This window comes from Lutra lutra, chromosome 4, assembly GCF_902655055.1.
Source record: "Lutra lutra chromosome 4, mLutLut1.2, whole genome shotgun sequence".
Taxonomy (NCBI): Eukaryota; Metazoa; Chordata; class Mammalia; order Carnivora; family Mustelidae; genus Lutra; species Lutra lutra.
In genome coordinates this window covers 14,880,296-14,908,131 of record NC_062281.1, presented here as the reverse complement: position 1 = coordinate 14,908,131, position 27,836 = coordinate 14,880,296, and positions in this window count along the sequence as shown.

Sequence of the window (27,836 nt, the reverse complement as noted above, 5' to 3'; positions counted from 1 at the left end):
TTATTGAGTACTTCTCATGTACTGGGCAGTGAACTACACTGGGGCCATAACAATGGAAAAAAAGATGGTCTTACCTGCAAAGAACTTACATTCTAATCCTCAGCTGATGATATCAACCCTGACTGTGTATTTGAATCACTTCAGGAAGCTTTTTAAAATGTCAGTTCCTGAGTTACATGCCAGACCAGTTATATAAGAATTTCTTAGACATGAAGTAGGTGATATTTACCAAAGTAATACTAATGATGGTTAGTGTTCTAATCCCATTTTACAGAAAAGAAAGCTGAGGCTAAATAACATGTTTAAGAATACACCACTGGTGAGAGAAAAAGCTCGAATTTGAACCCAGATGAGGTCCCACAGGATTCCAGAGAATCCTCTTAATCACTAAGAAATGCTATCATTCAAAAGGCACAGAAACACCATGGTATATTCAGTCTAATATTACTATATACAAGCCAAGTTCATTTTCAGAATTCTCAGCTCTTCCTTTGTCTTCCCTGTTCTTGGTCTCCCCAATCCAAGCCTCACACACACACACTTTCTAATGCCCAGGCCTGACAAATTTTCTTCTCTGTCCTATTTAAAATATTCCTTCCAGAAATTATCTGCTACCCTCACTTACAATGCAGAGTATGCATAAGTCGTGGTGCTTCCTTATCCAGAGTCACACTTACGTCTTGAAATAGCACTGTCTGCCATGCAATTGCGGAAAGAACACTGGCTCTGGAATTAGAAACCTCAACTTTGTCACTTTAACTTAACCAGTTCTGTAGCTTCAGATAAATTACATAACCACTCTGAGCCCCAGTTTCCTCTCATGTAATGTGGGAATAACACCTCTCTTATTGTGTGGTAGTGAAGATTAAACTGAAATATACTTACAGCATTTAACATGGTGTCTCAAACATGGCAGACACCAGATTAATGGCAACTATTGTTATTAGAATTTCTGGGTATTCATATTGATTTTCATATGGCTGACATTGTCAAAAATAGGTAAAAGTCATTAAAACACCCACTATCATCAATCACTTTCTACGTTCCTGAGATTGTCATCATTGCTTTACATGCATTTTCTCAGCTATTTCTAAAAATAATTCTATAAAATAGGTGTTACCATTTTCCACATTTTATAGACAAGGAAACAAAAACAGAAGTAGACCATATAGCTTTCCTATGAAAATATTAAAGATTTATGTAGTCTTCGTGCAAATTCCTTTAGGGTTTCCAGATCAAATTTCCAATAGGGGGGTGGTCCCCAAACACTACACCAAACAATTCTCTCAAACACCAGCAGGTTATCTGAGAATTCAACTCAATTCTGACACTACTTTAAGAAAGCAAGAGATTCTACAAGTTAAGGGTTCAGTCCTATAAGACTGTCTCCTACCCACAACTTCAGACGCCAGTCCCAAGCCCCAGCATGTTGTTACTGTAGTTTTTTATTTTAATATTTTATTTCTTTATCAGAGGGAGAGAGAGAGAGAGAGCGCACAAGCAGGCAGAGAGGCAGGCAGAGGCAGAAAGAGAAGCAGGCTCCCTGCTAAGCAAGGAGCCCTATGCGGGACTCAATCCCAGGACCCTGGGATCATGACCTGAGCTGAAGGCAGCAGCTTAACTGACTGAGCTACCCAGGCGTCCCCTGTTACCATACTTCTGACTGACAGGCTACAGATAGGATGTTCTCACAGCCACCTCTTTAAATTGAATTAATTTGCTAGAGTGCCTCACAGAACTCAAGGAAACACTTATTTACATTGACCAGTTTATTAAACACTTGATAAAGGAGACAAATCAACAGCCAGATGAAAAGATACATGGGGTAAAGTGTGGGGAAAGAGTATGGAGCAGATGTACCATTTTCCCCCACATGTCTACTTGTTCATCACCCCAAGCACTCTGAACCCAGGCCTTTGGGTTTTTATGGAGGCTTCATTGCATAGTCATGATTGACTAAGTCATTGGCCATTGGCTGTTTCAATCTCCAGCCCTTTCTTCTCCTAGGAGGATGGGGTAGGGGGTGAGACTGAAAGTTCCAACCCTCTAATCACCTGGTTGGTTCTCCAGGCAACTGGCCCCTATCTTTGGGTGGGGTCCAAAAGTTGCCCCAAAAGTTGCCTTCATTAACATAACAAAATACATCTTTATTGCTTTTTTTTTTTTGAAGATTTTATTTATTTATTTGACAGACAGAGATCACAAGTAGGTGGAGAGCCAGGCGGAGAGAGAAGGGGAAGCAGGCTCCCTCCTGAGCAGAGAACCCAACGTGGGGCTCGATCCTAGGACCCTGAGATCATGACCTGAGCCGAAGGCAGAGGCTTTAATCCACTGAGCCACTCAGGCGCCACTCTTTATTGCTTTTATTACAGGAACTTCTAAGGGTTTTAGGAGTCAGGAACCCTGGAGGAAGACCAAAGACATGAGAAATACATGTTTGGTCATCTGTTGACCAAATATGTATTTCTTATAATTTACAATATTGCACAAATCCCAGAAGTTTCTTTTTGGGAACAAATATCTGCATTGCTCTTGCCATGTGCCAGGCATTAGTTGTGACAGATGTTTGTGTACATTATCTCCTTGGATCCTTAAAACAACCCACTCTACAAACAAGCAAACAGAGGCTCAGAGAAATCACATTAGTTGCCTGGGATGTGGTTAGAACCCTGACCTGTCTCACTCAAAGCCCATATGCTTCTTTTTCCCTCCTAGATATGAATAAAAGCTTAATTAAAGGTTTTGATTAATTAATAGTATATGTACCCAGGAAAAAGGGCTTCATTTGTAGATCAACAAACCTCAACCCACCAGAGAAAGGATCTGATGATTTTCATTTCCTTCCACTGCATTTTACTGAACTCAACATCTTTCCTACTTTGCTTGGCCAGAAATTGGTACCTCTTCAGCAGCCCAGATTTCTACCCAGAAATGCTCCTTGTCTAGGGAGGACTCACTTAGCATCTCCTTTGTGAATCCAACCCCCTTTGCAAACACAAACTATCCTTCTCTAGTTTGAATTGGAAAGAGTTCCTCTATTTCAGAATAGAGAAGTCTCCCTTCATTAAAAGAGAAATTCCGGCAATATGTTCAAACAGGGTAATCAGCCCAAGTCTATCACATTGAATTAGTGGCAAAGATAGTTCCCATGACTTAATTAATTCTTCTATTATCAGCATTCATGCTCTTCAAGTGAATCTCATTTGCATATTCCCATAGAGCATCATTATTTAAGTTTAAAGGCACTTAAAATCAAGTTACACAATGGTTATATGTAACTCAAATCAATGCAGGCTATTCAAAGAAAAGCACTGAATGGATATAAAGACTAGCTGATAGATGTACCATTTTCAAACCTGCTCTATTTATGCCCACATCCCAAAAATGCCACTGAGCACCTACTATGTGCAAGATATTAAACAATGAATTTCACTTCTATGTGTACAATTCATAGGAAACTATGCATTTGAAATAATGTTATTCTGTCAAGTTACTAATCTTCATTGTGTATATTTCCTGGTCATAGATAGTTTCCACACAGAAACATCTGGATGCAAATTGAAGAATCCAATTACTCAGATCCAAGTGGGATATCTGTTTCCTAGTAGCTGGATAATTGACTAATAGCTGGCTTCCTACAGATATAGCCCAAAGCTATTTTGACAAAGACAGAATGAAGTAATAGTTTTTTTTAAAGATTTATGCTAAAAAAAAATATGATTTCTGCTAAGAAATCTTTGCAGACATGCTTGAAATTATGCAGGTAGCCACCAAAACAACCAAATTATAATTGCTATTTGGTCACATTGAGATGCTACATGAGCTTTCTGATTAATAGAACTGTGTAAAAAATATGTCAAGATATTGCCATAATATTGTGTGATATTTTGCCTCTGGTAAATTTTCTGAGGCATTTCCTTGCCTATGCATGAGACAGCTATGGAAAGGTAGTAATTTTCCAGGCATCAGGGGAAGCCAAAAAGAGGTTTAGATTTTGGACAATAGTGAAGGAAATTTTAAAACAATGTTTTGAGATCATTGTTATCTAAAATCTAATGCTAGAACTTTTATTGTGTTAGCCTAATCTCTGAAACAAGAACGTAAATTTAAACATTTGAAGTATAAAATCATAAATCAATCTGGATTTTTTTTCTTTTAATACACTTTCATTAATTACATCTGAGCCTTAGCCTCTCGAGACCCCTGGAATTCAAGGAGTCATCCTCATGAGTCTGATGAGGAAAGAAGGAAGATTGGGGAGGGGGTATGGGAGGAAGATGGAGGACATAATGAGAATAGACATACCTCTCCTTATACTCAAAAGACACTTTGCTGTGTGACTCCATTCCCTTCTGTCAAACAGCTTCCCACACAAAAGCCATCTGTAAAAGGAAGGAGGTGACAAAGCAAATTGTTAACAGTATTCAGTGAAGTTCATCTCTGGCTTTATTAGGAAAAGAAATGGAAAGCAGAAGCTTAGGGATGTCAGTAATTTCAAATGTGCTATTTGCCCAGATGATGGAGAAGACCTTGTTTACTCTGTCTGAGTTCATCCTGCTTCCAAAATCTGCAGTCCTTCTCAAGAGTTAATGTGTTTAGAGAATTGGAGTCACCCAGACATCTTATTGAAATGAAGGTTTTGTTTTGGTGTGTCTGAATTCTGCATTTCTTACAAACTCCTAGGTGATGGCTACTGCTAGTCCATGATCAATGCCTCAAGACCCACCATACCCAGGATCATCCCCTTCTGGTCTGGACTTCACCCACACCCCAGCCAAGCTAAATCACTTGCTCATCCTTAAATGTTATGCTCTGCTTTTTCTGACCCCACCCCTAAAAGTTCCCCATGACTCCCAATGCATATGCCTCTAGCAGTAAGAGCAAAAATGCTTTCTCTTCTGCCATGCTGCCAAACTAATTTCAAGGGTAGTTGTGTGCATTTCTTCTTTCCCTAGTGGTATTTGCTGGCACTTCTGCAGGCTGCTGGGATGTTTTAACTCCTCCTCTCCTCCTCCTCATCCCCTTCCTTCTCTTCCTCCTCCATCTTCCCCTTCTCCTCTCCCCCTACCCTGTCCAACTTCCTTTTTCTCTTTTTCTTTCATTTGAATATTTAGTGAGGTATCTAAATGCCTGTGCTGAGGATGAGAATTCTGGGATGAACATAGCTCCTGCCCTCCTGACTTTCACAGGCTGAGGGCAGGAGCATTTGGAGAGAGCAGAGGTGTAACAAGGTCACTCGGTACAACACGGAGGGGCTCTTGCTGAGAAAGCACACACTGCTCTGGAAGGGCTGAAGAACTGAGTTTTAAAGGAGGATAGGATTTTACATGGCTAAGAATGGAATGAATAGTCTTCAGACAGGGAAAAACAGAATCACCAGGACAGCAAGGAGGGAAGGAATGGCACTGTAGGTCCAGGGGAGCAGTGCCAGAGTGGAAGCTAAAGTCGCTTTGACTTCCACTATTGAGATTCTTGAACATCTTCTCAACGGCTCCAAGCCAGGACACACGCCTTCAATCCCTTTACTTGACAGAGTCTCCTTTGGAATTCTGGGCAATCACTTCTAGCTTCCTGAGACACACCTAGAAGCCTTGAGCTGATGAAACACTGAGGTTACTTGCCTGGTTCTTGAGCACTGCTTAACCTATAACTCGCATGCTCATTCATGTCTTCGGTGGCAGCAATTTCCATCTCCAATCTTTGTGTTTCTCCAGGCACAGATTCAGAAGCAAGGGCTTGAGTACAAGTAGTTTCTTTGGGTTGTGAAGATAAGCAGAGGCGTGGAAAAGTGAGAAAGGAAAAGGGAGACAAACAATATAGGGTGCATCCGCAAGCCAGTTACTGCTGTGGGTGACTGGAACTTCATCTCACTGGGAAGCCAGTGTGAAATATACGTCTCTGCATTACTACTCGTAGGACAAGGGATCTGGGGGTGCTCAGACCTCCATTTCCCTCAGTCACTGGTGAGAGCTAGGGATGGCATAGTTATCTGCCTCTGGCTCTTCTGGTCTGCCATGCATGGCAAGTGAGTCTCCTACAGCAAAAGAAAGCCCTCAGGCAAGGAAATGCAGGAGGTGGCTGTTGGAATTCTGGTGAGTGCATGCCGAGGTGATGAAGTAGGGGTGCTGCCAACAGAGCTGCAGGTGTCTGCCACATGCCTCACAGGATCAAGGGCCAGATTTCCTTCCTCTTTGCCTGCTCCCAGTACCTCAGCCCAATCTTCCTAGTGTCTGACTTTGCAGATTCAGTCCCATGTTTTGGGTTCTCCTCCAGTTAAAGCTTCCCTCCCCACCTGCCGGGGGGGGGGGTACAGTGCACACCAAAGTCCTAACCGAACACTGGTGGAATTTCTACCTGATGACTCAAATCCAATGGGCCTCCTCGTGAATTTATTTTAACATGATCCTGAAATGAAACCGAGATGACTTTATATCAGGTACCTATTTTACCTGTAGGTCAACATTTATATTACATCCTGGCTCTCTGGTGACTGATGAAACGTGAGAGCAATTTATTTTTGTCTCTAAGCCTGATTCCATGACATCACGGTGCCACACTCAGGGGGTTATATTACATTGCCTCTTCTCTGCCCCAGTTGTGCACAATCCTGCAATATTAGGGAGGTTTTGCTACAATTCCTAAGCCTCGAGTATATTTCCCCAGTGGTCTGCTTTTGCGGGCTCTCTCTGGATCTTGTTAATGGCACCAGGTTTAGGAGCTTGTCATGCCAGCTGCAGGTTCTGCCTCCTGGTCCTTCGCTGATCTTATATTAACAGAAAGGAGAACTAACGCCTCTGTCTTCACATCCGGAGCCTTGGATGGTCTAACACACCCATACAGCAGCCATGTGACTCAGGCTCGGCCAATCAGAACATTCATTTCCTTGATCACTCTAAGTGGCCTCACATGGGCATGTGACACATTCAGAACCAACAGAATGAAATGTGATGTTTGCTGGGACTATTGGGATTTTTCCTTTCTTCTTCTGGACTTGAACCTGAGAGGATGGTGGCCCAGAAGTGCTGTCTGGCCATCTTATCATCCAACCTGAGCCAGACGACAATGGTAACAGGAAGGATGGCAGAACCAAGAGATGGAGGGGAACTGAGACTGCATGACCAATGTAGCTGAGCCTCAAGCCAGGGGTCTTTCCAGCCTTAATGGGAATATGCAAACATATTTTTGATCATTTGGTTGGATTTTTCTGTCACTTTCCCCCAAAAGATCTCTAACTGATACAGAACCTAAGAAACTTGGCTTGAAATCCCAGCTCTGCCTTTTATTACCTCTGTTTTTATTTTTATATTTGAGAGAGAGAGAGAGAGAGAGCATGTGGTGGGAGGGGAGGGGAGGGAAGGGCAGGGTCACAAGGAGAAGCAGACTCCCTGCTGAGCAGAAACCAGGCTCAGGGCTCAATCTCAGGATCCTGAGGGGAAGGCAGCCACTTAACCAACTGAGCAACCCAGTCGCCCCAGCTAGCTCTGTTTTAAAAGTTCAGTTTCCTCAACTTTCAATGGAGATCAAATTTCCCCGGGATAGGGATATTGTGAAGATGAAACAAGGTGTACTCAAGCCTCTCTGCATGTGTCTGCCCCCCAATGCAGGAATATATGAAAACTTAACTCTCTCTTCCTTTCCCACTCACTACCCTGCATGCCCCAACCTTCCTCAAGTGTGTCCCAGCCCAGCAGGGGTAAAGTTCTGCACATTGGCTTCATTCCCATAATTGATAAAATCAGAAAAAAGGAATGCACCCATGAAAACCCTGACATTGAAGTATCCCGTGACCACGACAAGACTCTAAAGTGGAGGAGGGCAAGAGCTCCCAGCTGGCCTGAGGAAACTTCTGCCATCTTTGTGACTTGAATAATTCATGTGTCTATGCTGGGCCTCAGTTGTATTTTTCCAATGAGAAAAAATAGTATAGAGGGGGTATCTGAGGTTCCTTTCAGCTCAAAAATATTCTATATCTCATTTCCTGAAATGCCTCCTCTCTGTACTTGGTAAAGTCTAAAGTCCTGGCAGTTGGATTCAAAGCAGGGCCAAGACCTGGTGAGGCAAGTGGGAAGCCTAGGACAGAGTACACAAGGAGACATTTGCCCCTGGGTGCCAAACCACACAGCACAACTCTAAGAGTAAGTGCCTTCCTAAATTTTGCTCCCTGGGTACCAACCATGATCACTGTAGTCTCAGTCTTAATATGTTCCATGTATAGCAGACTTTGTATAGAATAGATAGAAACCAGATGCTGTGTTCACCATGGCTGGTTCTAACTAGCTAGTGCTACTAAGTAATTTTGAATTTTGAGTTATGACCAGGAAACCAGATCCTTCCTGGACCCAAATGAAGACATTTCCTGACCTATGAACTGGGGAACACATTTGAAGGAACATGGACAGACTTATGAACCATTTTGTGCTATCTAGAGCTTAAGTTTTCAGTTTGAATTAGCATACACACCACGAACCTCCCTCAAACCCCATTCTGGCTTTTGTAGCACATCACAAATACCACTATCACCTCTGTTCTTTATACAATGGTTTGGGGAGCTTCTTCATTGATGCCAACCTACATCGGGCAAGTATATTCATTGAGCTCCTTAAAAACAAACAAAAACCTCTGATTTTGTTTTATTCTTTGACAACATGCATATCTTGTAGCTTTGGGAGAGAAAAGTTGATTCCCCTTCATTTATGATGCGGTACATATGATTGAGCAAAAGACAGGTGCAGAGAAGGAATATTCAAACACTGAGAATAGTGTAGGAATAATAAGACACAGGAAGAAGGGTCAGCGATTGGGTGGAAAGGGAGTCATTTTCAAACTCTATCTTTGATGTAGATATTCACACATAAATTAGTATAGAAATGTAATTTGAGCAGTTGCCAAATACGGGACAATTTACCCGTGACATCTTATTTAATGCTCACAATAAGCAAGAAGACGTCGTTAGCTCCATTTTATAAATAAGTGAACAAAGACTGAGCCCAGGTCAGTTTCTCAAGGTCGCAGGACTCAAGTGTGGTTCAGCTATATTGGAAATGAGGTTTCTCTTACTTTAAACACCGCTTGCCGCTTTTCACCATTCTGCAAAGAGTCAATATGATTTTAATTGACTACTTGCCCTTTATACCCCTTAAAGTTTTAGTGTTCTTGGCCATCAGCTAAGTTGTGAGGGGAAGAAGTTTTAACTCTTTGGCCACTGAAGGAGCTAGTGTTAATAGTCTGCTTCAGTAACAATAGAACCCTTTTGGAGAATTAGGCTTCTGATTTCATGCCTGCTTTTCCAGCAAAGTGTCATGGCTGTGGCTATGGCCATGTTCGTAACAGAGGTCTCAGCACTGGGGTGTCCACAGCAGCCCCTGCAAGATCCCAGAGGCACAGCAAGGCTTTCTTCTCCCTCTCCCCACACCTAATGTGTCAGTAACAAATATCTTACTGATAGCTCTGAGTTTAGCTCTAGGAGAGAGTATCTTCCCAGTTACTGTCTCTTTATGGAAAACAGCTTCATGAGTGGAGTTGCAAGCAATTTGCAGGGTTGCGTTACTAACCCAGACTCAAAACTAATCCAAACTCAAAACAACCATCTGAAGGAATGGCTCCAACGATGCTGCACCTGCTATTTTATGGTCCTTTGAAAGGGCATCTGTTTGTGAGAAGCACAATTAATGTCATTTAGTTCCTCTCAAACGCCCAACAGTGGATGAGGAATCATCAAAGGAGAAAGTGAGCAGTTCTTGGAAGAGGTAATTGTGGGAAACAATTACAGCAAGTGACTGCACCGGTGCTGGCTCCTGCAGAGGGACAGAGGGATAACACTTGCTCCTGTCCAGGGCAGACGTTGATCCTTCCTAGTCTTAGCAAGATGGGTATAAGCAGAGTGAAACTAGATACCTAAAGTAATGGGGACCATTCTGGGGTGAATTTTGCTTAATGCTTAAACATATAATATTTCCTTCATTCCAGACTCCTTGTGTGGTGAGGATATTCACATGAAAATGAGTCCCTGATATGTAATGTAGTAAATGGAATATCTTTTTAGATATTGAATGCCTTTTGAAATTGATGTGATCTGTTAGGTATTATCAATTGACTTTTACAGCTTGCAAAACCCCAATAGTCAGTTTTGATTACTCCTTTAAGCCTATTTGTCGTGACCATTAAATATATTGTATTTGTTAGTTTCACTCTTCCCCATCAAGTCCACCCCAGACCATGAGCCCTTGAATACTCCATCATATACTCAGCTCAGTGAGCCCCTGTGATTCTTTGGTTCCCTAGCACCTGGCATGTAACTGATCCTTAATAAATGCTTGTTTATTGTTGGAGACATTGATTTTGCAAACTGATCTCCAGCTATCTTCATGTATGATTTCTATCATTTTCTTAATATCTTCTCTTACAAAAACTGGGGAACACAGTCAAAAAACATTTTACATATATGTGTGTGTGTTATACACATACATACGTAATATATATAATCTGTATGCACATATCTATACGTGTATGTGTGTATCTGATATAATATGTAAAAGTATACTTATATATAAAATGTGTATACATATACACATATATATTTATATGTATACACACACACACAAAATTCTAGGATGGCCCAATCCTAAACTGTGAATAAAAAAAGTCAGTCAGTTGATCTTTTCACTCTTTTTTTTAACCTAAATTTTTTTTTTCTATTTCTACTTTAACTCTGCCACTAGCAAGCTATCTGTCTACTGGTTTATAGCTTTCCCTTTCTGCCATAAGTTTGCTTGTGCTTTATATTTGTTTCTAGGGATTTTTTTCTGCTCTGAGTTTTTACCTAATGGAGAGAGAAGCAGAACAGCCAAGTTTTCAGAGGAAAGGTAGAGAAAGAGGGTAAAATATCAATTAAAACATGAGAGACAGGGGCGCCTGGGTGGCTCAGTGGGTTAAGCCGCTGCCTTCGGCTCGGGTCATGATCTCAGAGTCCTGGGATCGAGCCCCGCATCGGGCTCTCTGCTCAGCAGGGAGCCTGCTTCCTCCTCTCTCTCTGCCTGCCTCTCTGCCTGCTTGTGATCTCTCTGTCAAATAAAAAAAAAAAAATCTTTAAAAAAAACATGAGAGACAGACTGGCATGGATCTCTGTTAAACTAACTTTGCATTGCTGTGTGTCTCCATAGAAAATAGAGAATTTGGTGTTGGGTGTGGGTGGCTATAAGATGGGTGAGGCAGAAGCAGGGAAGTGACTTCATTGTAGATTGTTTCTGAAAGGGCTACAAGGGTGCACCAAACTCATGGTCCATTCTGAACCCCATAGTACTGACTGGTTCCTGGGAGTTTTCTCTTCTTTCTAAAGAAAACTGGCTAAGTTCTTTATTGCCAATCTCCCCCAATTTTTGCCTTGGTTCCCACCCATATGCTAAGCCTGGTTGTGCAGACTCCCAGTTGATTATGAGAGCCAAGCAGTTGTTTTCCAATAAAGTCTTTGCATGCCTCAGTTGGCTGGAGTCTTGCAACCAAGAACATTCACAGATGAGAACACTAAGAGAGATTTTTAAAAAACCTGGCAAGAGTCACAGTTGCAGGCAGCACTGCTGTGATTCAAGCAAGACTATAGGGCTCTAGAGTCCAAGCTCTCAACTAGTACCCAACGTTGCTTGCTTCCCCCACCCCCCAACAAGTATATAGACCCTTTTAGAAAACGTTTCTGCAAAGTCTAGTAAGGTTGCATATATATGTATTCTACAACCCAGAAATTACACTCTTTTTTAAAGTAAACTATCCCCAATGTGGGACATGAAGTCACAACCTCGAGATCAAGAGTTGCATGTTCTACTAACTGAGCCAGCCAGGCACCCTCAGAAATATCACTCTTAGGTGTGACAGATTACAAAAATCAGTGCAATGTTTTGCATATCCTCCCATCAAGAGATAGAGTTTATTCTCCCACTCTATGATTCTAGCGTGGCCTTGTGATTTGTTTTGTCTAAGCAAGTAAGTGAAATTGTGCCAGTTCTGAGCCTGGGCCTCAACAGACCTTACAGTTTCTATTCTTGCTGCTCCTAGAACCCTGACACCTTATGTGTAAGCCTGAAGTAGACTGCTGAAGGATGAGAGAAAGAACATGTATAGCAGCTTGGCTAATTGAGAATACCTTTCAAGGTGATCATAAAATCATGCAAAACCCAGCTCAAACCAACAGGGTCTGAGCTCAAACTAAAGTGCCAACCCATAGAATTGTGAGCTAAAGAAATGGTTGTTGTGTTGTCACTAACTTTTGAAGTAATTTCATGCAGCAAGAGCTAATTCGATAAATATCTTAGGGATATCTATCCATCTATCTATTTTCACAGAGAGGGGTGTGTATGTGTGTGTGTACGTTATATGTGTGTATATATGTTATAAATGTGTGTATATGCTATATATAGTATATGTGTATATGTATAGTACATATATGTTATACATGTATAGTATATAATAGTGTATATGTAGTATATATGTATGTGTATATATACACACACTTAAACAAAGAAATAGGTATAAGAATGTTCATAGAAGCATTGTTTATAATAGCAAGAAATATGAAATATTGTGTGCCTGGGTGGCTCAGTCTGTTAAGTGTCTGCCTTTGGCTCAGGTCATGATCCCAGGATCCTGGGACCAGGTCCCACATCAGGTTCCCTGCTCAATGGGATGTCTGCTTCTCCTTCTACCCCTCCCTTCTGCTTGTGCTCTCGCTCTCACTCTCTTTCATGTTCTCTCTCTCTCAAATAAATAAATAAATAAATAAAATCTTAAAAAAATTAAAAAAAATGAAACTATTTAAATAGCCAGAAATAGGGTTACAGATACACAAATTATGCAATATTCATGCAATGGAGAAGTCTACAACAGTGAAAATAATTGAGAGGACATCTGTGAGCATGGATGGGTCTCACAAGCCACGCTGAGTAAAAAAAAACAAGATGTTAAAGAACACATGTAATTTGGCACTATTATATTAAGTTGGAAAACATGCAAGTTATGTACTGATTGAGGACTTCTCTTCATGTGGTTAAAGTCTGAAGAATTGCATGGAAATGATTAGTCGACTCGTGAGAGTAAGCTAACTCAAAACAAGTCCGCTTTTCATTCATTTAACAGTCCAATGGTGTTGATAGTGAAAAATCGCTCCACGCAGTCATTTGAAGACCGAGTGATGTTCCTTGTAGTCCCCCACTCCCACTTTGGGGACTTTGGAAACTTCTCTGTGCAGCCAGCTAAGGGGAGAGCTTGGAGGATTGCTCAGGATTATGACCAGATTTGGAAGTGGTGTAATTCCATTTCATTCACATTCTTCTGGCCAGAATTCTGTCACATGCTCTGATCTATTGCAAGGGAAGCTGGCACGTATAGTATATATGTATGTCAAAGGGAAAATAAAGGGCATTTTTTAGTAGATTTCCTTGTGATTACCACTGGATTGAATATGAAATATATTCAAGGGAGAAAAAATGAAAAGTTTCATCTGTCCTGTTGTGTTTCATTTCTTAAACTGTGATGCATAGATGGGTTTTTATTATATTTTATTTTTCTTCAAAAATTTATGCTTTTTTTCTGAAGTCTGTCATAAGATGGTAAGAAGTTTACTAAATTAGATAGAATATAGGGGCTCTAATCAAAGAGACTGGGAGGGGCACCTGGGTGGCTCAGTGGGTTAAGCCTCTGCCTTCGGCCCAGGTCATGATCTCAGGGTTCTGGGATCGAGCCCCACATCAGGCTCTCTGCTCAGCGGGGAGCCTGCTTCTGCCTCTCTCTCTACTGCCTCTCCACCTACTTGTGATCTCTCTCTCTGTGTGTCAAATAAATAAACAAAATCTTAAAAAAAGAGAGAGAGAGAGAGAGAGACTGGGATTAAAACAGTTCTGTATTGAATAATCAAGAGAAGTGAATCCGAATTCAAGTCTGTCATCCTGGAAAAAGAGTAGGGATTTTGCAGTTGAGAACTATATGGGTACACGGGGCTGTTCCCTATTGATGTTGGATTGACCTCTGAGTCAAAATTGATTCTGTAAAAGAGTGAAAAAAGCACCAATAATTCTACTAGAGGGGGCAGGAGAGTCCAAACACCCAATTCTCCCATGCTTCTCTTTGGCTAACCAGAGCTCCCCACCGCTATGGGTCCTTACATATGCCTTCTTATAAAAGAATCATGAAATTTCAGAAGGGAAAGGGTCTGCAGGGAATATGCACCCTTACCAGCTTTTTATCAAGGACAAGAATCTCCTCCAGTATCTTTGGTAGGTGATCATCTAGCCTCTGTGGAAGGTGACTCTTCAGAGTGTTCTAGACCTTCTCTATGGGCCTGACTATCTATTATGCACTCCCTCAGGCCCTGCTTCCTGCCAGGACAGGGCTAGATCATCCAAAATAATCTGGATTATGTTGTCAGCTGGACCGATTTCTTGGAATAGGTAAAGGTCTTTCAATGTCTCGAACAAATGAATTGTCCAACAAGCCTGGTAAGGAATATCTTGGAACACATGGAACTTTCATCAAAATTGGAGAGTGCTGTGGGGAGGAGTCAAAATGGCGGAGAAGTAGCAGGCTGAGACTACTTCGGGTAGCGGGAGATCAGCTAAATAGCTTATCTAAAGATTGCAAACACCTACAAATCCAACGGGAGACTGAAGAGAAGAAGAACAGCAATTCTAGAAACAGAAAATCAACCACTATCTGAAAGGTAGGACTGGCGGAGAAGTGAATCCCAAGCGATGGGAAGATAGACTGCGGGGGGAGGGGCCGGCTCCCGGCGGGCGGCGAAGCAACGGAGCAAAATCAGGACTTTTAAAAGTCTGTTCCACTGAGGGACATCGCTCCAGAGGCTTAACTGGGGTGAAGCCCAGGCGGGGTCAGCGCGGCCTCAGGTCCCGCAGGGTCGCAGAAGGATCGGGGGTGTCTGAGTGTCGCAGAGCTTACCGGTATTAGAATGGGGAAGCCAGCTACAGAGACAGAGCCGAGGAGTGACTCTCAGCTCGGGGTTGCCTTGAACCGGTCGCAGGCTCGGTCAGCTCGGAGCGCGGCTGGAGGCCAGAGTAACGGGAGTCATTGGGCGCTGTTCTCTGAGGGCGCACTGAGGAGAGGGGCCCCGGGCTCTCGGCTCCTCCGGGCCAGAGACCGGGAGGCCGCCATCTTCATTCCCGTCCTCCGGAACTCTACAGAAAGCACTCAGGGAACAAAAGCTCCCGAAAGCAAACCCGAGCGGATTACTCAGCACGGCCCCGGGTAAGGGCAGTGCAACTCCACCTGGGGCAAAGACGCTTGAGAATCACTACAACAGGCCCCTCCCTGAGAAGATCAATGGGAAACCCAGCCAGGACCAAGTTCACCTACCAAGGAGTGCAGTTTCAATACCAAGGAGAGCGGCGGAATTCCAGAGGAGAAGAAAGCAAAGCACGAAACTCATGGCTTTCTCCCCATGATTTTTTAGCCTTGCAGTTAATTTTTTTTTTCTTTTTCAGTTTTTTTTTTCTTTTTCTCTTCTTCTGCTAAATTTTTTTAACTTTTACCGTTTTCTTTTTTAACGTTTTTTAAATAGTTTATCTAATATATATATATATTTTTCCTCTTTTTATATTTTTTCTTTATCGGCTTTCTTTTTTTAAATAGTTTCTTTCTTTTTTTTTTTTTTCTTTTTGAACCCCTTTTTATCCCCTTTCTCCCCGCTCACAATTTGGGATCTCTTCTGATTTGGTTAAAGCATATTTTCCTGGGGTTGCTGCCACCCTTTTAGTATTTTACTTGCTCCTTCATAAACTCTTATCTGGACAAAATAACAAGGCGGAAAAAGTCACAACAAAAAAAAGAACAAGAGGCAGTACCAAAGGCTAGGGACCTAATCAATACAGACATTGGTAATATGTCAGATATAGAGTTCAGAATGACGATTCTCAAGGTTCTAGCCGGGCTTGAAAAAGGCATGGAAGATATTAAAGCAAACCTCTCGGGAGATATAAAAGCCCTTTCTGGAGAAATAAAAGAACTAAAATCTAACCAAGTTGAAATCAAAAAAGCCATTAATGAGGTGCAATCAAAAATGGAGGCTCTCACTGCTAGGATAAATGAGGCAGAAGAAAGAATTAGCGATATAGAAGACCAAATGACAGAGAATAAAGAAGCTGAGCAAAAGAGGGACAAACAGCTACTGGACCACGAGGGGAGAATTCGAGAGATAAGTGACACCATAAGACGAAACAACATTAGAATAATTGGGATTCCAGAAGAAGAGGAAACGGAGAGGGGAGCAGAAGGTATATTGGAGAGAATTATTGGAGAGAATTTCCCCAATATGGCAAAGGGAACAAGCATCAAAATCCAGGAGGTTCAGAGAACCCCCCTCAAAATCAATAAGAATAGGTCCACACCCCGTCACCTAATAGTAAAATTTACAAGTCTTAGTGACAAAGAAAAGATCCTGAAAGCAGCCCGGGAAAAGAAGTCTGTAACGTACAATGGTAAAAATATTAGATTGGCAGCAGACTTATCCACAGAGACCTGGCAGGCCAGAAAGAGCTGGCATGATATATTCAGAGTACTAAATGAGAAAAACATGCAGCCAAGAATACTATATCCAGCTAGGCTATCATTGAAAATAGAAGGAGAGATTAAAAGCTTCCAGGACAAACAAAAACTGAAAGCATTTGCAAATACCAAACCAGCTCTACAGGAAATATTGAAAGGGGTCCTCTAAGCAAAGAGAGACCCTAAAAATAGTAGATCAAAAGAAACAGAGACAATATACAATAACAGTGACCTTACAGGCAATACAATGGCACTAAATTCATATCTCTCAATACTTACCCTGAATGTTAATGGGCTAAATGCCCCAATCAAAAGACACAGGTTATCAGAATGGATAAAAAAACCAAAACCCATCTATATGTTGCCTACAAGAAACTCATCTTAAACCCGAAGACACCTCCAGATTTAAGGTGAGGGGGTGGAAAAGAATTTACCATGCTAATGGACATCAGAAGAAAGGAGGAGTGGCAATCCTTATATCAGATCAATTAGATTTTAAGCCAAAGTCTATAATAAGAGATGAGGAAGGAACTATATCATACTCAAAGGATATGTCCAACAAGAAGATCTAACAATTTAAAATATCTATGCACCTAACGTGGGAGCAGCCAACTATATAAACCAGTTAATAACAAAATCAAAGAAACACATCAACAATAATACAATAATAGTAAGGAACTTTAACACTCCCCTCACTGAAATGGACAGATCATCCAAGCAAAAGATCAACAAGGAAATCAAGGCCTTAAATGACACACTGGACCAGATGGACATCACAGATATATTCAGAACATTTCATCCCAAAGCAACAGAATACACATTCTTCTCTAGTGCACATGGAACATTCTCCGGAATAGATCACATTCTAGGTCCTAAATCAAGTCTCAACCGGTATCAAAAGATTGGGATCATTCCCTGCATATTTTCAGACCACAATGCTCTGAAGCTAGAACTCAGTCACAGGAAATTTGCAAAGAACCCAAATACATGGAGACTAAACAGCATCTAAAGAATGAATGGGTCAACCAGGAAATTAAAGAAGAATTGAAAAAATTCATGGAAACAAATGATAATGAAAACACAACGGTTCAGAATCTGTGGGACACAACAAAGGCAGTCCTGAGAGGAAAATATATAGCGGTACAAGCCTTTCTCAAGAAACAAGAAAGGTCTCAGGTACACAACCTAACCCTACACCTAAAGGAGCTGGAGAAAGAACAAGAAAGAAACCCTAAACCCAGCAGGAGAAGAGAAATCATAAAGATCAGAGCAGAAATCAATGAAATAGAAACCAAAAAAACAATAAAATAAATCAACGAAACTAGGAGCTGGTTCTTTGAAAGAATTAATAAGATTGATAAACCCCTGGCCAGACTTATCAAAAAGAAAAGAGAAAGGACCCAAATCAATAAAATCATGAATGAAAGAGGAGAGATCACAACGAACACCAAAGATATACAGACAAGTATAAGAACATACTATGAGCGACTCTACGCCAACTATTTGACAATCTGGAAGAAATGGATGCATTCCTAGAGACATATAAACTACCACAACTGAACCAGGAAGAAATAGAAAGCTTGAACAGACCCATAACCAGTAAGGAGATTGAAACAGTCATCAAAAATCTCCAAACAAACAAAAGCCCAGGGCCTGACGGCTTCCCGGGGGAATTCTACCAAACATTTAAAGAAGAACTAATTCCCATTCTCCTGAAACTGTTCCAAAAAATAGAAATGGAAGGAAAACTACCAAACTCGTTTTATGAGGCCAGGATCACCTTGATCCCAAAACCAGACAAGGATCCCATCAAAAAAGAGAACTACAGACCAAATTTTGCGAAAATTCTCGCCAAAATACTAGCCAGTAGGATTCAACAGTACATTAAAAGAATTATTCACCACGACCAAGTGGGATTTATTCCAGGGCTGCAAGGTCGGTTCAACATCCGCAAATCAATCAATGTGATACAACACATTAATAAAAGAAAGAACAAGAACCATATGATACTCTCAATAGATGCTGGAAAAACATTTGACAAAATACAGCATCCCTTCCTGTTCAAAACTCTTCAAAGTGTAGGGATAGACGGCACATACCTCAATATTATCAAAGCCATCTATGAAAAACCCACGGCAAATATCATTCTCAATAGAGAAAAACTGAAAGCTTTTCCGCTAAGGTCAGGAACACGGCAGGGATGTCCGTTATCACCACTGCTATTCAACATAGTACTAGAAGTCCTAGCCTCAGCAATCAGACAACAAAAGGAAATTAAAGGCATCCAAATCGGCAAAGAAGAAGTCAAACTATCACTCTTTGCAGATGATATGATACTATATATGGAAAACCCAAAAGAGTCCACTCCAAAACTGCTAGAACTTGTACAGGGATTCAGTAAAGTGTCAGGATATAAAATCAATGCACAGAAATCAGTTGCATTTCTCTACACCAACAACAAGACAGAAGAAAGAGAAATTAAGGAGTCCATCCCATTTACAATTGCACCCAAAACTATAAGATACCTAGGAATAAACCTAACCAAAGAGACTAAGAATCTATACTCAGAAAACTATAAAGTACTCATGAAAGAAATTGAGGAAGACACAAAGAAATGGAAAAATGTTCCATGCTCCTGGATTGGAAGAATAAATATTGTGAAAATGTCTATGCTACCTAAAGCAATCTACACATTTAATGCAATTCCTATCAAAGTACCATCCATTTTTTTCAAAGAAATGGAACAAATAATCCTAAAATTCATATGGAACCAGAAAAGACCTCGAATAGCCAAAGGAATATTGAAAAAGAAAGCCAAAGTTGGTGGCATCACAATTCCGGACTTCAAGCTCTATTACAAAGCTGTCATCATCAAGACAGCATGGTACTGGCACAAAAACAGACACATAGATCAATGGAACAGAATAGAGAGCCCAGAAATGGACCCTCAACTCTATGGTCAACTCATCTTCGACAAAGCAGGAAAGAATGTCCAATGGAAAAAAGACAGCCTCTTCAATAAATGGTGTTGGGAAAATTGGACAGCCATATGCAGAAAAATGAAATTGGATCATTTCCTTACACCACACACGAAAATAGACTCAAAATGGATGAAGTACCTCAATGTGAGAAAGGAATCCATCAAAATCCTTGAGGAGAACACAGGCAGCAACCTCTTCGACCTCAGCTGCAGCAACATCTTCCTAGGAACATCACCAAAGGCAAGGGAAGCAAGGGCAAAAATGAACTTTTGGGATTTTTATCAAGATCAAAAGCTTTTTCACAGCAAAGGAAACAGTGAACAAAACCGAAAGACAACTGACAGAATGGGAGAAGATATTTGCAAATGACAAATCAGATAAAGGGCTAGTGTCCAAAATCTATAAAGAACTTAGCAAACTCAACACCCAAAGAACAAATAATCCAATCAAGAAATGGGCAGAGGACATGAACAGACATTTCTGCAAAGAAGACATCCAGATGGCCAACAGACACATGAAAAAGTGCTCCATATCACTCGGCATCAGGGAAATACAAATCAAAACCACCATGAGATATCACCTCACACCAGTCAGAATGGCTAAAATGAACAAGTCAGGAAATGACAGATGCTGGCGAGGATGCGGAGAAAGGGGAACCCTCCTACACTGTTGGTGGGGATGCAAGCTGGTGCAACTACTCTGGAAAACAGCATGGAGGTTCCTCAAAATGTTGAAAATAGAACTACCCTATGACCCAGCAATTGCACTGCTGGGTATTTACCCTAAAGATACAAACGTAGTGATCCAAAGGGGCACGTTCACCCGAATGTTTATAGCAGCAATGTCTACAATAGCCAAACTATGGAAAGAACCTAGATGTCCATCAACAGATGAATGGATAAAGAAGATGTGGTATATATACACAATGGAATACTATGCAGCCATCCAAAGAAATGAAATCTTGCCATTTGCGAGGACGTGGATGGAACTAGAGGGTATCATGCTTAGCGAAATAAGTCAATCGGAGAAAGACAACTATCATATGATCTCCCTGATATGAGGGAGAGGAGATGCAACATGGGGGGTTGAGGGGGTAGGAGAAGAGTAAATGAAACAAGATGGGATTGGGAGGGAGACAAACCATAAGTGACTCTTAATCTCACAAAACAAACTGAGGGTTGATGGGGGGAGGGGTTTTGGAGAGGGGGGTGGGGTTATGGATATTGGGGAGGGTATGTGCTATGGTGAGTGCTGTGAAGTGTGTAAACCTGGCGATTTGCAGACCTGTACCCCTGGGGATAAAAATATATGTTTATAAAGCTGTAAAAAAAAAGAAAAAAAAAAAAGGATGAATACCCAAGTTTTGTAGCAACGTGGACGGGACTGGAAGAGATTATGCTGAGTGAAATAAGTCAAGCAGAGAGAGTCAATTATCATATGGTTTCACTTATTTGTGGAGCATAACAAATAGCATGGAGGACAAGGGGAGAAGGAGAGGAGAAGGGAGTTGAGGGAAATTGGAAGGGGAGGTGAACCATGAGAGACTATGGACTCTGAAAAACGATCTGAGAATTTTGAAGGGGTGGGGGGTGGGAGATTGGGGGCACCAGGTGGTGGGCATTGTAGAGGGCACGGATTGCATGGAGCACTGGTTGTGGTGCAAAAATAATGAATACTGTTATGCTGAAAAAAATAAAAAAATAAAAAAAATAAATTGGAGAGTGCTCACTTATCTGTTTATTTTCAAACAAATTTCTTTGCTATTGTATGACACATATCTGAGATCAAGACTTAAAAAACTGACCATCTAAAGTTGATATTCGTTTTATGGAGGACCAGTTCCATGGTCATAAAGGTGACATTCCCTTACTCTGTTCATCTGGAGAACTTTGTTTAGACCTCTTTTTTGATACTTCATATATTCTGCCATCAGTGAGAGAGTGACATTTAAATATATACTCTTAAGTATTTGATGAGTTCCTCATGGATATTATTAATCAGCTACAGTCTCTAGTCGATAGAGGGGCCATTAATAAGGAAAAAACATGGATGTAAACATTAGAAAAGTAATGAGAAAAACAATTTGAAGGTATTGATGAAATGTGAAACTACTTCTATTTAATAGAAGTTATTAATAACTATCCAGCTACACAATAAAAAATAAATTATAGTGGGATCATTACAAGATTTCAGTAAGAAACAAGTTGAGTGAATCCTTAAATTACACGCAAATTGGAAGTCTTTCAGAATACAGGTACAATTTCAATACTAAAAGCTTGGGTCACCAGTAATATGAAATTTCCCCCTTTTCCTAGACATTGAACAATCAGTTATATTCATGTGCTGAAATTCATGAAGATGCACATTTTTACAAAACAGGAGAGATTAAGATCGAAAGTGATAGTTCTCAACTCCTGGGCAGAAGTGCTCAGCTCCGAAAATGTCAACTTTCTCCTTCCCACTTGAGTATAGATACCATTGAAATATAAGCACAAAAGTCATATAAAAATGATGACTTAAGTGTTTGGGAAAATTGATTTGCTAACACTTTCCTGAGTTAAAAACTTCCCCCCAAACTACAGGCTACCCCAAGGACCATACCAGCTCAATTGTGTCTGTGGCATGGCTAACGTATGATGAGAAGGAGCTGAAACATGTTCATTTTGTTCTCCGTTATCACCAGTCAGAAAAGACACTCTTCCAGAGGGAGTAGTGATGGGATGAGAAAGCCCAAGAGAGCTACGGCCAATGGAAACTTCTCACACAGAAACGGGGAAGTGGTACTTAAATATTCCCCACCAACCAAGCAAGATTCCCAAATTCTGTTTGTAGTCTGATAACTCATTCCCCATTAAACAACGTGAAGTGTGCTAGCCCTCTGAACCTTATTCATGACCCAGTAGAAGGCTGTGTGACAGGTTCGGTGGAAGCTCTGAACCCCTATGCAGTATTCCCCCTCCTGGTGCCCCAGGGAATGCTGATAGAAATGCAAAGACAGTCATGGTTAATAAATACATAAGTAGGTCTGAGCCTCAACAGCAAGGCACAAAAAGAATCAGGGAGCATGAGATAAAGCTGCTTAGGATTCTGCTGACTGGTCTGAAGTAGAAATGGTGCTGGTGGATTGTACACTCTTTCTGTCAGAGTCTGAGAGGCTCAAAGGGATTGTTCTGGAAAATCCCAAAGCAGTTATAAATTTATGGTTGCAAGTATTCTGTTAATGTGCAATTCTAGCTGGGGTTTTAGAATTGAGTATTTCAATTCAATTTGAAAAAAAGACTATGAAACCCAAGAAGCACATCAATCCTTTATAGTATAACTACATACTCTTCTGTGGCTTTGTTCTAGGACTCTAAAGGGGATACATATACATGTATTTGTTCTGTGAATTTATATATTTATGTAAGCGTATCACACAATGTCATTTGCTAGAGGTTTCTTCCTCATAAATTGTCCTATGTAAAGTGTGCCTCTTTAAATATCAAAACTTCTTAAATATCAAAGGTTTTATATTTTAAAACTTTCTAAGCGGATTTTTTGAATTATTAAAAGAAGCTTCTGAAGAAAAAAATTAACCTTTTCTTAATTTTATCATGAACATAGATGGCTCTGGGATGAACTTGGGTTATTGAAGTATTTAGAGATAGTTGCCCTTACTTGTAATGGCCTGTCCATGCTTATAATTTCTTTGTTGCCATCAGCTATTTGACGTTTTAAAGATAAAATTTACACACAGTGAAATACACAGACCTTAGTGCTTAATTAAGTTCTGATAAGTATTACACCTGTGTTAGAGCCCAATCAAGACATAGGACATTTTTATCTGTATGGAGTCCCCTCGTGTCCACTTCCAGTTAAGCCCCACTCTCTCTGTAGGCAACCACTGTGCTGATTTTCATTCCACAAATTAACTTTGCCTGTTCTTGAATTTCATAAAAATAGAATCAACAGTATGTAGCCCTTTATGTCTGGCTTCTTTCACTCAACGTAACATTTTTGAGATTCATCCATGCTGTTGCATATATCTGTGGTTATTTTCTGTATTGCTGATTAGTATGCCATTGGTAGAATAATTGCAGTATGTTCTTCCATTTCTCTTATTGATGGATAGTTGCGTTATTTCCTTTTTCCTTATTATGAATAAGGCTATACTAGACGTTTTTATAAAAGTCTGGAATTCACATATGGGAAAAACACTTGGGCCCTAAATCACATGCAAAAATCAGTGTATCAATTATAAAATTAAATGTAGCAGCTAAAACCATAGGGCTTCTAGGGGAAAAAAGAAATATAGAATATCTTCATGACCTTGGAGCAGGCAAAGATTTCTTAGATACAACCTAAAAAGCACTCAACATCAAATAAAATTTGATAAATTATACCTTGTGAAAGGTATTTGTTGTGAAAATAAAAGCTCATCAAAACACACAGTTTACAAATTGAGAAGTTATCATCAATGTGTTAGAGGCACTGAAATGCACTGGCAATTCATTTGTCAAAGGAATTGTATCCTGAATAAATAAAGAGTTCTGCATATCAACAATAAGAAGACACACTAGTCAAAAGTTGACCGAAGATTAGAAAAAAAACACTTGAAAATAGAAGATATGTGAATGGTCAACAAATACACAAAAAAGGCTAGCGTCATTAGTTGCAAGGGAAAGACAAATCAAATAACAATGATGTATCATTTTATACCATGTGAATGCTAAAATTAAAAAGACTGGCAATACTAAATGCTGGTGAGAATGTGGAGAGGATGGAGGCATGAAATGATATCATCTCTTCAAAAGAATTCTTGGAGAAATTCCATCCCTAGTATTTACACAAGAAAAAGGAAAACCCATGAGCTACTGTTGTTTTTTAGATGACTTTATACAGGATGATTCAAAGAGCTCCCCTTTAAGGTGGAAGACAAACAGCAGAGTCAAGGGAACCCAACATTATCTGAACACTTGTTACATGACAGCCAATGTCAAGGCAAGTTATGCATTTTTTTCCTAAAGATTTTATTTATTTATTTGAGAGAGAGATAGAGAGAATAAATGAGAGATAGAGCATGAGAGGGTGGAGGCTTAGAGGGAGAAGCAGACTCCCTGCTGAGCAGGGAGTCCGATGAGGGACTCCATCTTGGGATTCCAGGATCATGACCTGAGCCGAAGGCAGTCACTTAACCAATTGAACCACCCAGGTGCCCAAGTTATGCATGTTATTACAGGACATATATGACTTTCCAAAGGTAGACAGATAAATAAATAACAGATTAGGCTTTTACAAATTATTTTATGCATTCATCAAATATTTAGTAAGTTTTTATTGGTGTTGGCCATCATTCTAGTGCTGAACATTTTGCATGAAAAAAAAAGTTAAAGTATTAGATTTGTGTCCTAATGGTACTTCAGTTTTAGTGGGGATTGAGGAACCATAAAATATCAAATCAGCATGTATTAACATATAAATAAAAGGAAGTTCTTGATAGTAAGAACTACTCTGAGGACACCGAAATAAGGTAATAGAACAGAGAGTGACAGCAGGGTGGAGGTACAATGGACAGGGTAACCGTGGAAATTGAGTCTGAGGAGATGATGTGTGTGGGATGATACTCTGATAACAAGAAAGCATCAGGCACATGAAGGTCTGGGAAGGAGTAATCCATATGGAAGGAACAATAAGAGCAAAGGTCCTGAGGTGAGAACTAGCTTGATGGGTTCAAGGAGTAAATAGAGCCATGTGACTGAAGAAGGAGGATGCTCAGGAAATGAGGGTGGAAAGGTAGGAAGGGGCCAGATTGTCCAGTGCCTTAGATGCTATGGTAAAAAGTTCAGATTTTATTTTAAACTCAATGGGATTCCATTAGGAGTTTTTAAGATCCACGCCAGGAATATTGTTAAGACTCACTTGATGGTTGGTAACTATAATTAGTACATTAGACTTGAGGGTTGATTATATTGCTTCTTTAATAAAGTCAATTATACATTTATTTATTAATTTATCTGCTCAAAAAAATATCACTTGAGCACTACTGTCAGCTGGATACTCTTCTCAACACAAACAATGCAATCACAAATTGCACAAGCAAAACTCCTTTGTTGCCCTTACAGAGTGTATTATCTATTTCTGTGTTTCTCTAACCTGGTTGCATAATGAGAGTCACCTGCAGGAAAACAAGCAAGAAGGAAACTAACAAAGCCTACTAATTTTTCACCTCTCTGGATTATTTTAATGTGAGCACACCACTCTTTTCTTAGACACATGGGGGCAGCATGAAGTAGATGTATAGGTTCCTAAAAAAAATTTTTTAGCCTTGTTTGCAAATAAAGACTATGAAGAAACTGAAGCCCAGATAAACTTTAAAGTGCAGCCCCTGTATTGGCCAGGAAGTAGCAGAGCTGAGATTTGAATCCATATCTTTCTGACTGCATAGAAATATTTCCTCCACATAGCAGCTACAGAGTGTTTTCTAAAAAAATAAAGAGTAATTCTTAAAATTACTAAATAGAAATTTTTTAATATCCCAATTCTTCAAGCTCTTACAAAAAGTTACAAGAAAAGATAATGTGTAATTATGAGTAGAATTTTATTCTTCTATTTCAACTCTGGCATTTATTATAGCAATGTCATGATTTGAAGAAACAGATGATGAAACCCAGAATAATATTCATGTCTGCGTAGAGTCTGGACATTAAGTTTGTTCAAGATTTGGCCCCTCCTTTATTCATCATAATAGGAGAATTAACGTAGGACGTTGCTTTTGTGGAGAGAACTGTTCCTGACACGCTCTGTAAGTCTGTGGGGGATAGCTCCATTTGGAAGAGAACATTGGCCTTATTTGAAACAAAAACAGAATTTAAAGTGAAGAGATTTTCATGATCTCCAAATCCACCTTTTTGCCTGACACCGATTTGCATAACACAGGTAACATGTCTAACTTGCTTTCAGAAACAAATAGAAAAAATCAAATTTTTCTTTCAACTCCAATAGCAATTTTATATTTTGCCAAACATCAGCTAATGTGAAACTTTAAGGAATAAGGAACAGCTGGAATTTAACCAGAGACTCCAGTGACTATTAAAATTCAATGTTAATATAAAATGTGGCCTCTAGAAAGACCTACTTTGTCAGTGCATATAATTAACTCACTTGTATTGGCACAAGTGTTTTTTTTTTTTTTAAAGATTTTATTTATTTATTTGACAGACAGTGATCACAAGTAGGCAGAAAGGCAGGCAGAGAGAGAGGGGGAAGCAGGCTCCCTGCTGAGCAGAGAGCCCGATGTGGGGCTCGATCCCAGGACCCTGGGATCATGACCTGAGCCGAAGGCAGAGGCTTAACCCACTGAGCCACCCAGGCGCCCCACAAGTGTTTTGCATGTGTATGAAGAGGTTGATAAACCTTCATTAACAATGAACAGCCCTTATGTCAGAAGATTCACAATGTTACTATAAGTTAGATCAACATAAGGGCTGTCAATAGTTGTGTTCTTGAATGAACATTCATTTTGCTGAATGAAACAGGTCTGAAGAATATCCAGTTCAGATCATGGTGTCTCTGGATGTTATTGCCACCCACTCCAGTCACGTGGGCAGCTCCTCATCTTGGCTCAAGTGCACTTTTCACTACGACTCAATACTTTTTCATTGCATATGTGTACCACACCCCCTTTCACCCAACTTGAGAACTATTAATAGGTGATATTTACATCATATACCATCTGAAAAATTAGTACTAATTAAAAGAATATCTGGTTCTTCCCTCACAGTGGCCCTCTCTGGTGACTAGCTGTCTTAGCACCCTTCTTTCCTTTCCCTTCTTCATTGCAGGAAGGATGCCATTGTTCTTAGCACTCATGCCCTTGCTCTGAGCTTCTAGAACTAGTGTAAATTAGACAAGGTACCACCTCTAGAGGACATAGATCCTGATCCAGCAGGAAAGCAGCTGGGCTAAAATGGACTTGCCCCCAGACAAGGCACCCCAGTGGCTCTGAGCATATCTCCTGGGATTAAGTAAACCTATCCTCCTTAGGATGAGGTTTAGTAACCTATTGTTAGTGAGCATGTTTTTTAAGGTCTCTCTCTCTCTACTCTAAATTTCTGATAAAAGAAGTCACAAAACAAGGGCAAGAAGGGAGGCAACAAGGACAACAACAATATTTTCTCCACATCCTAACTGTTAAAATAAGCCCCAATCCCAGGAAGACCCACATAGGAAGGAAGGGTTGCTTCCCACCCGGTGGTCACCTGAGTAGACAGAAGAAGGTTTTATTTAACCTTAAAGGTGAGACGATGAGTTTAGTGCTGAAAGTGGAAGAGAAGATAC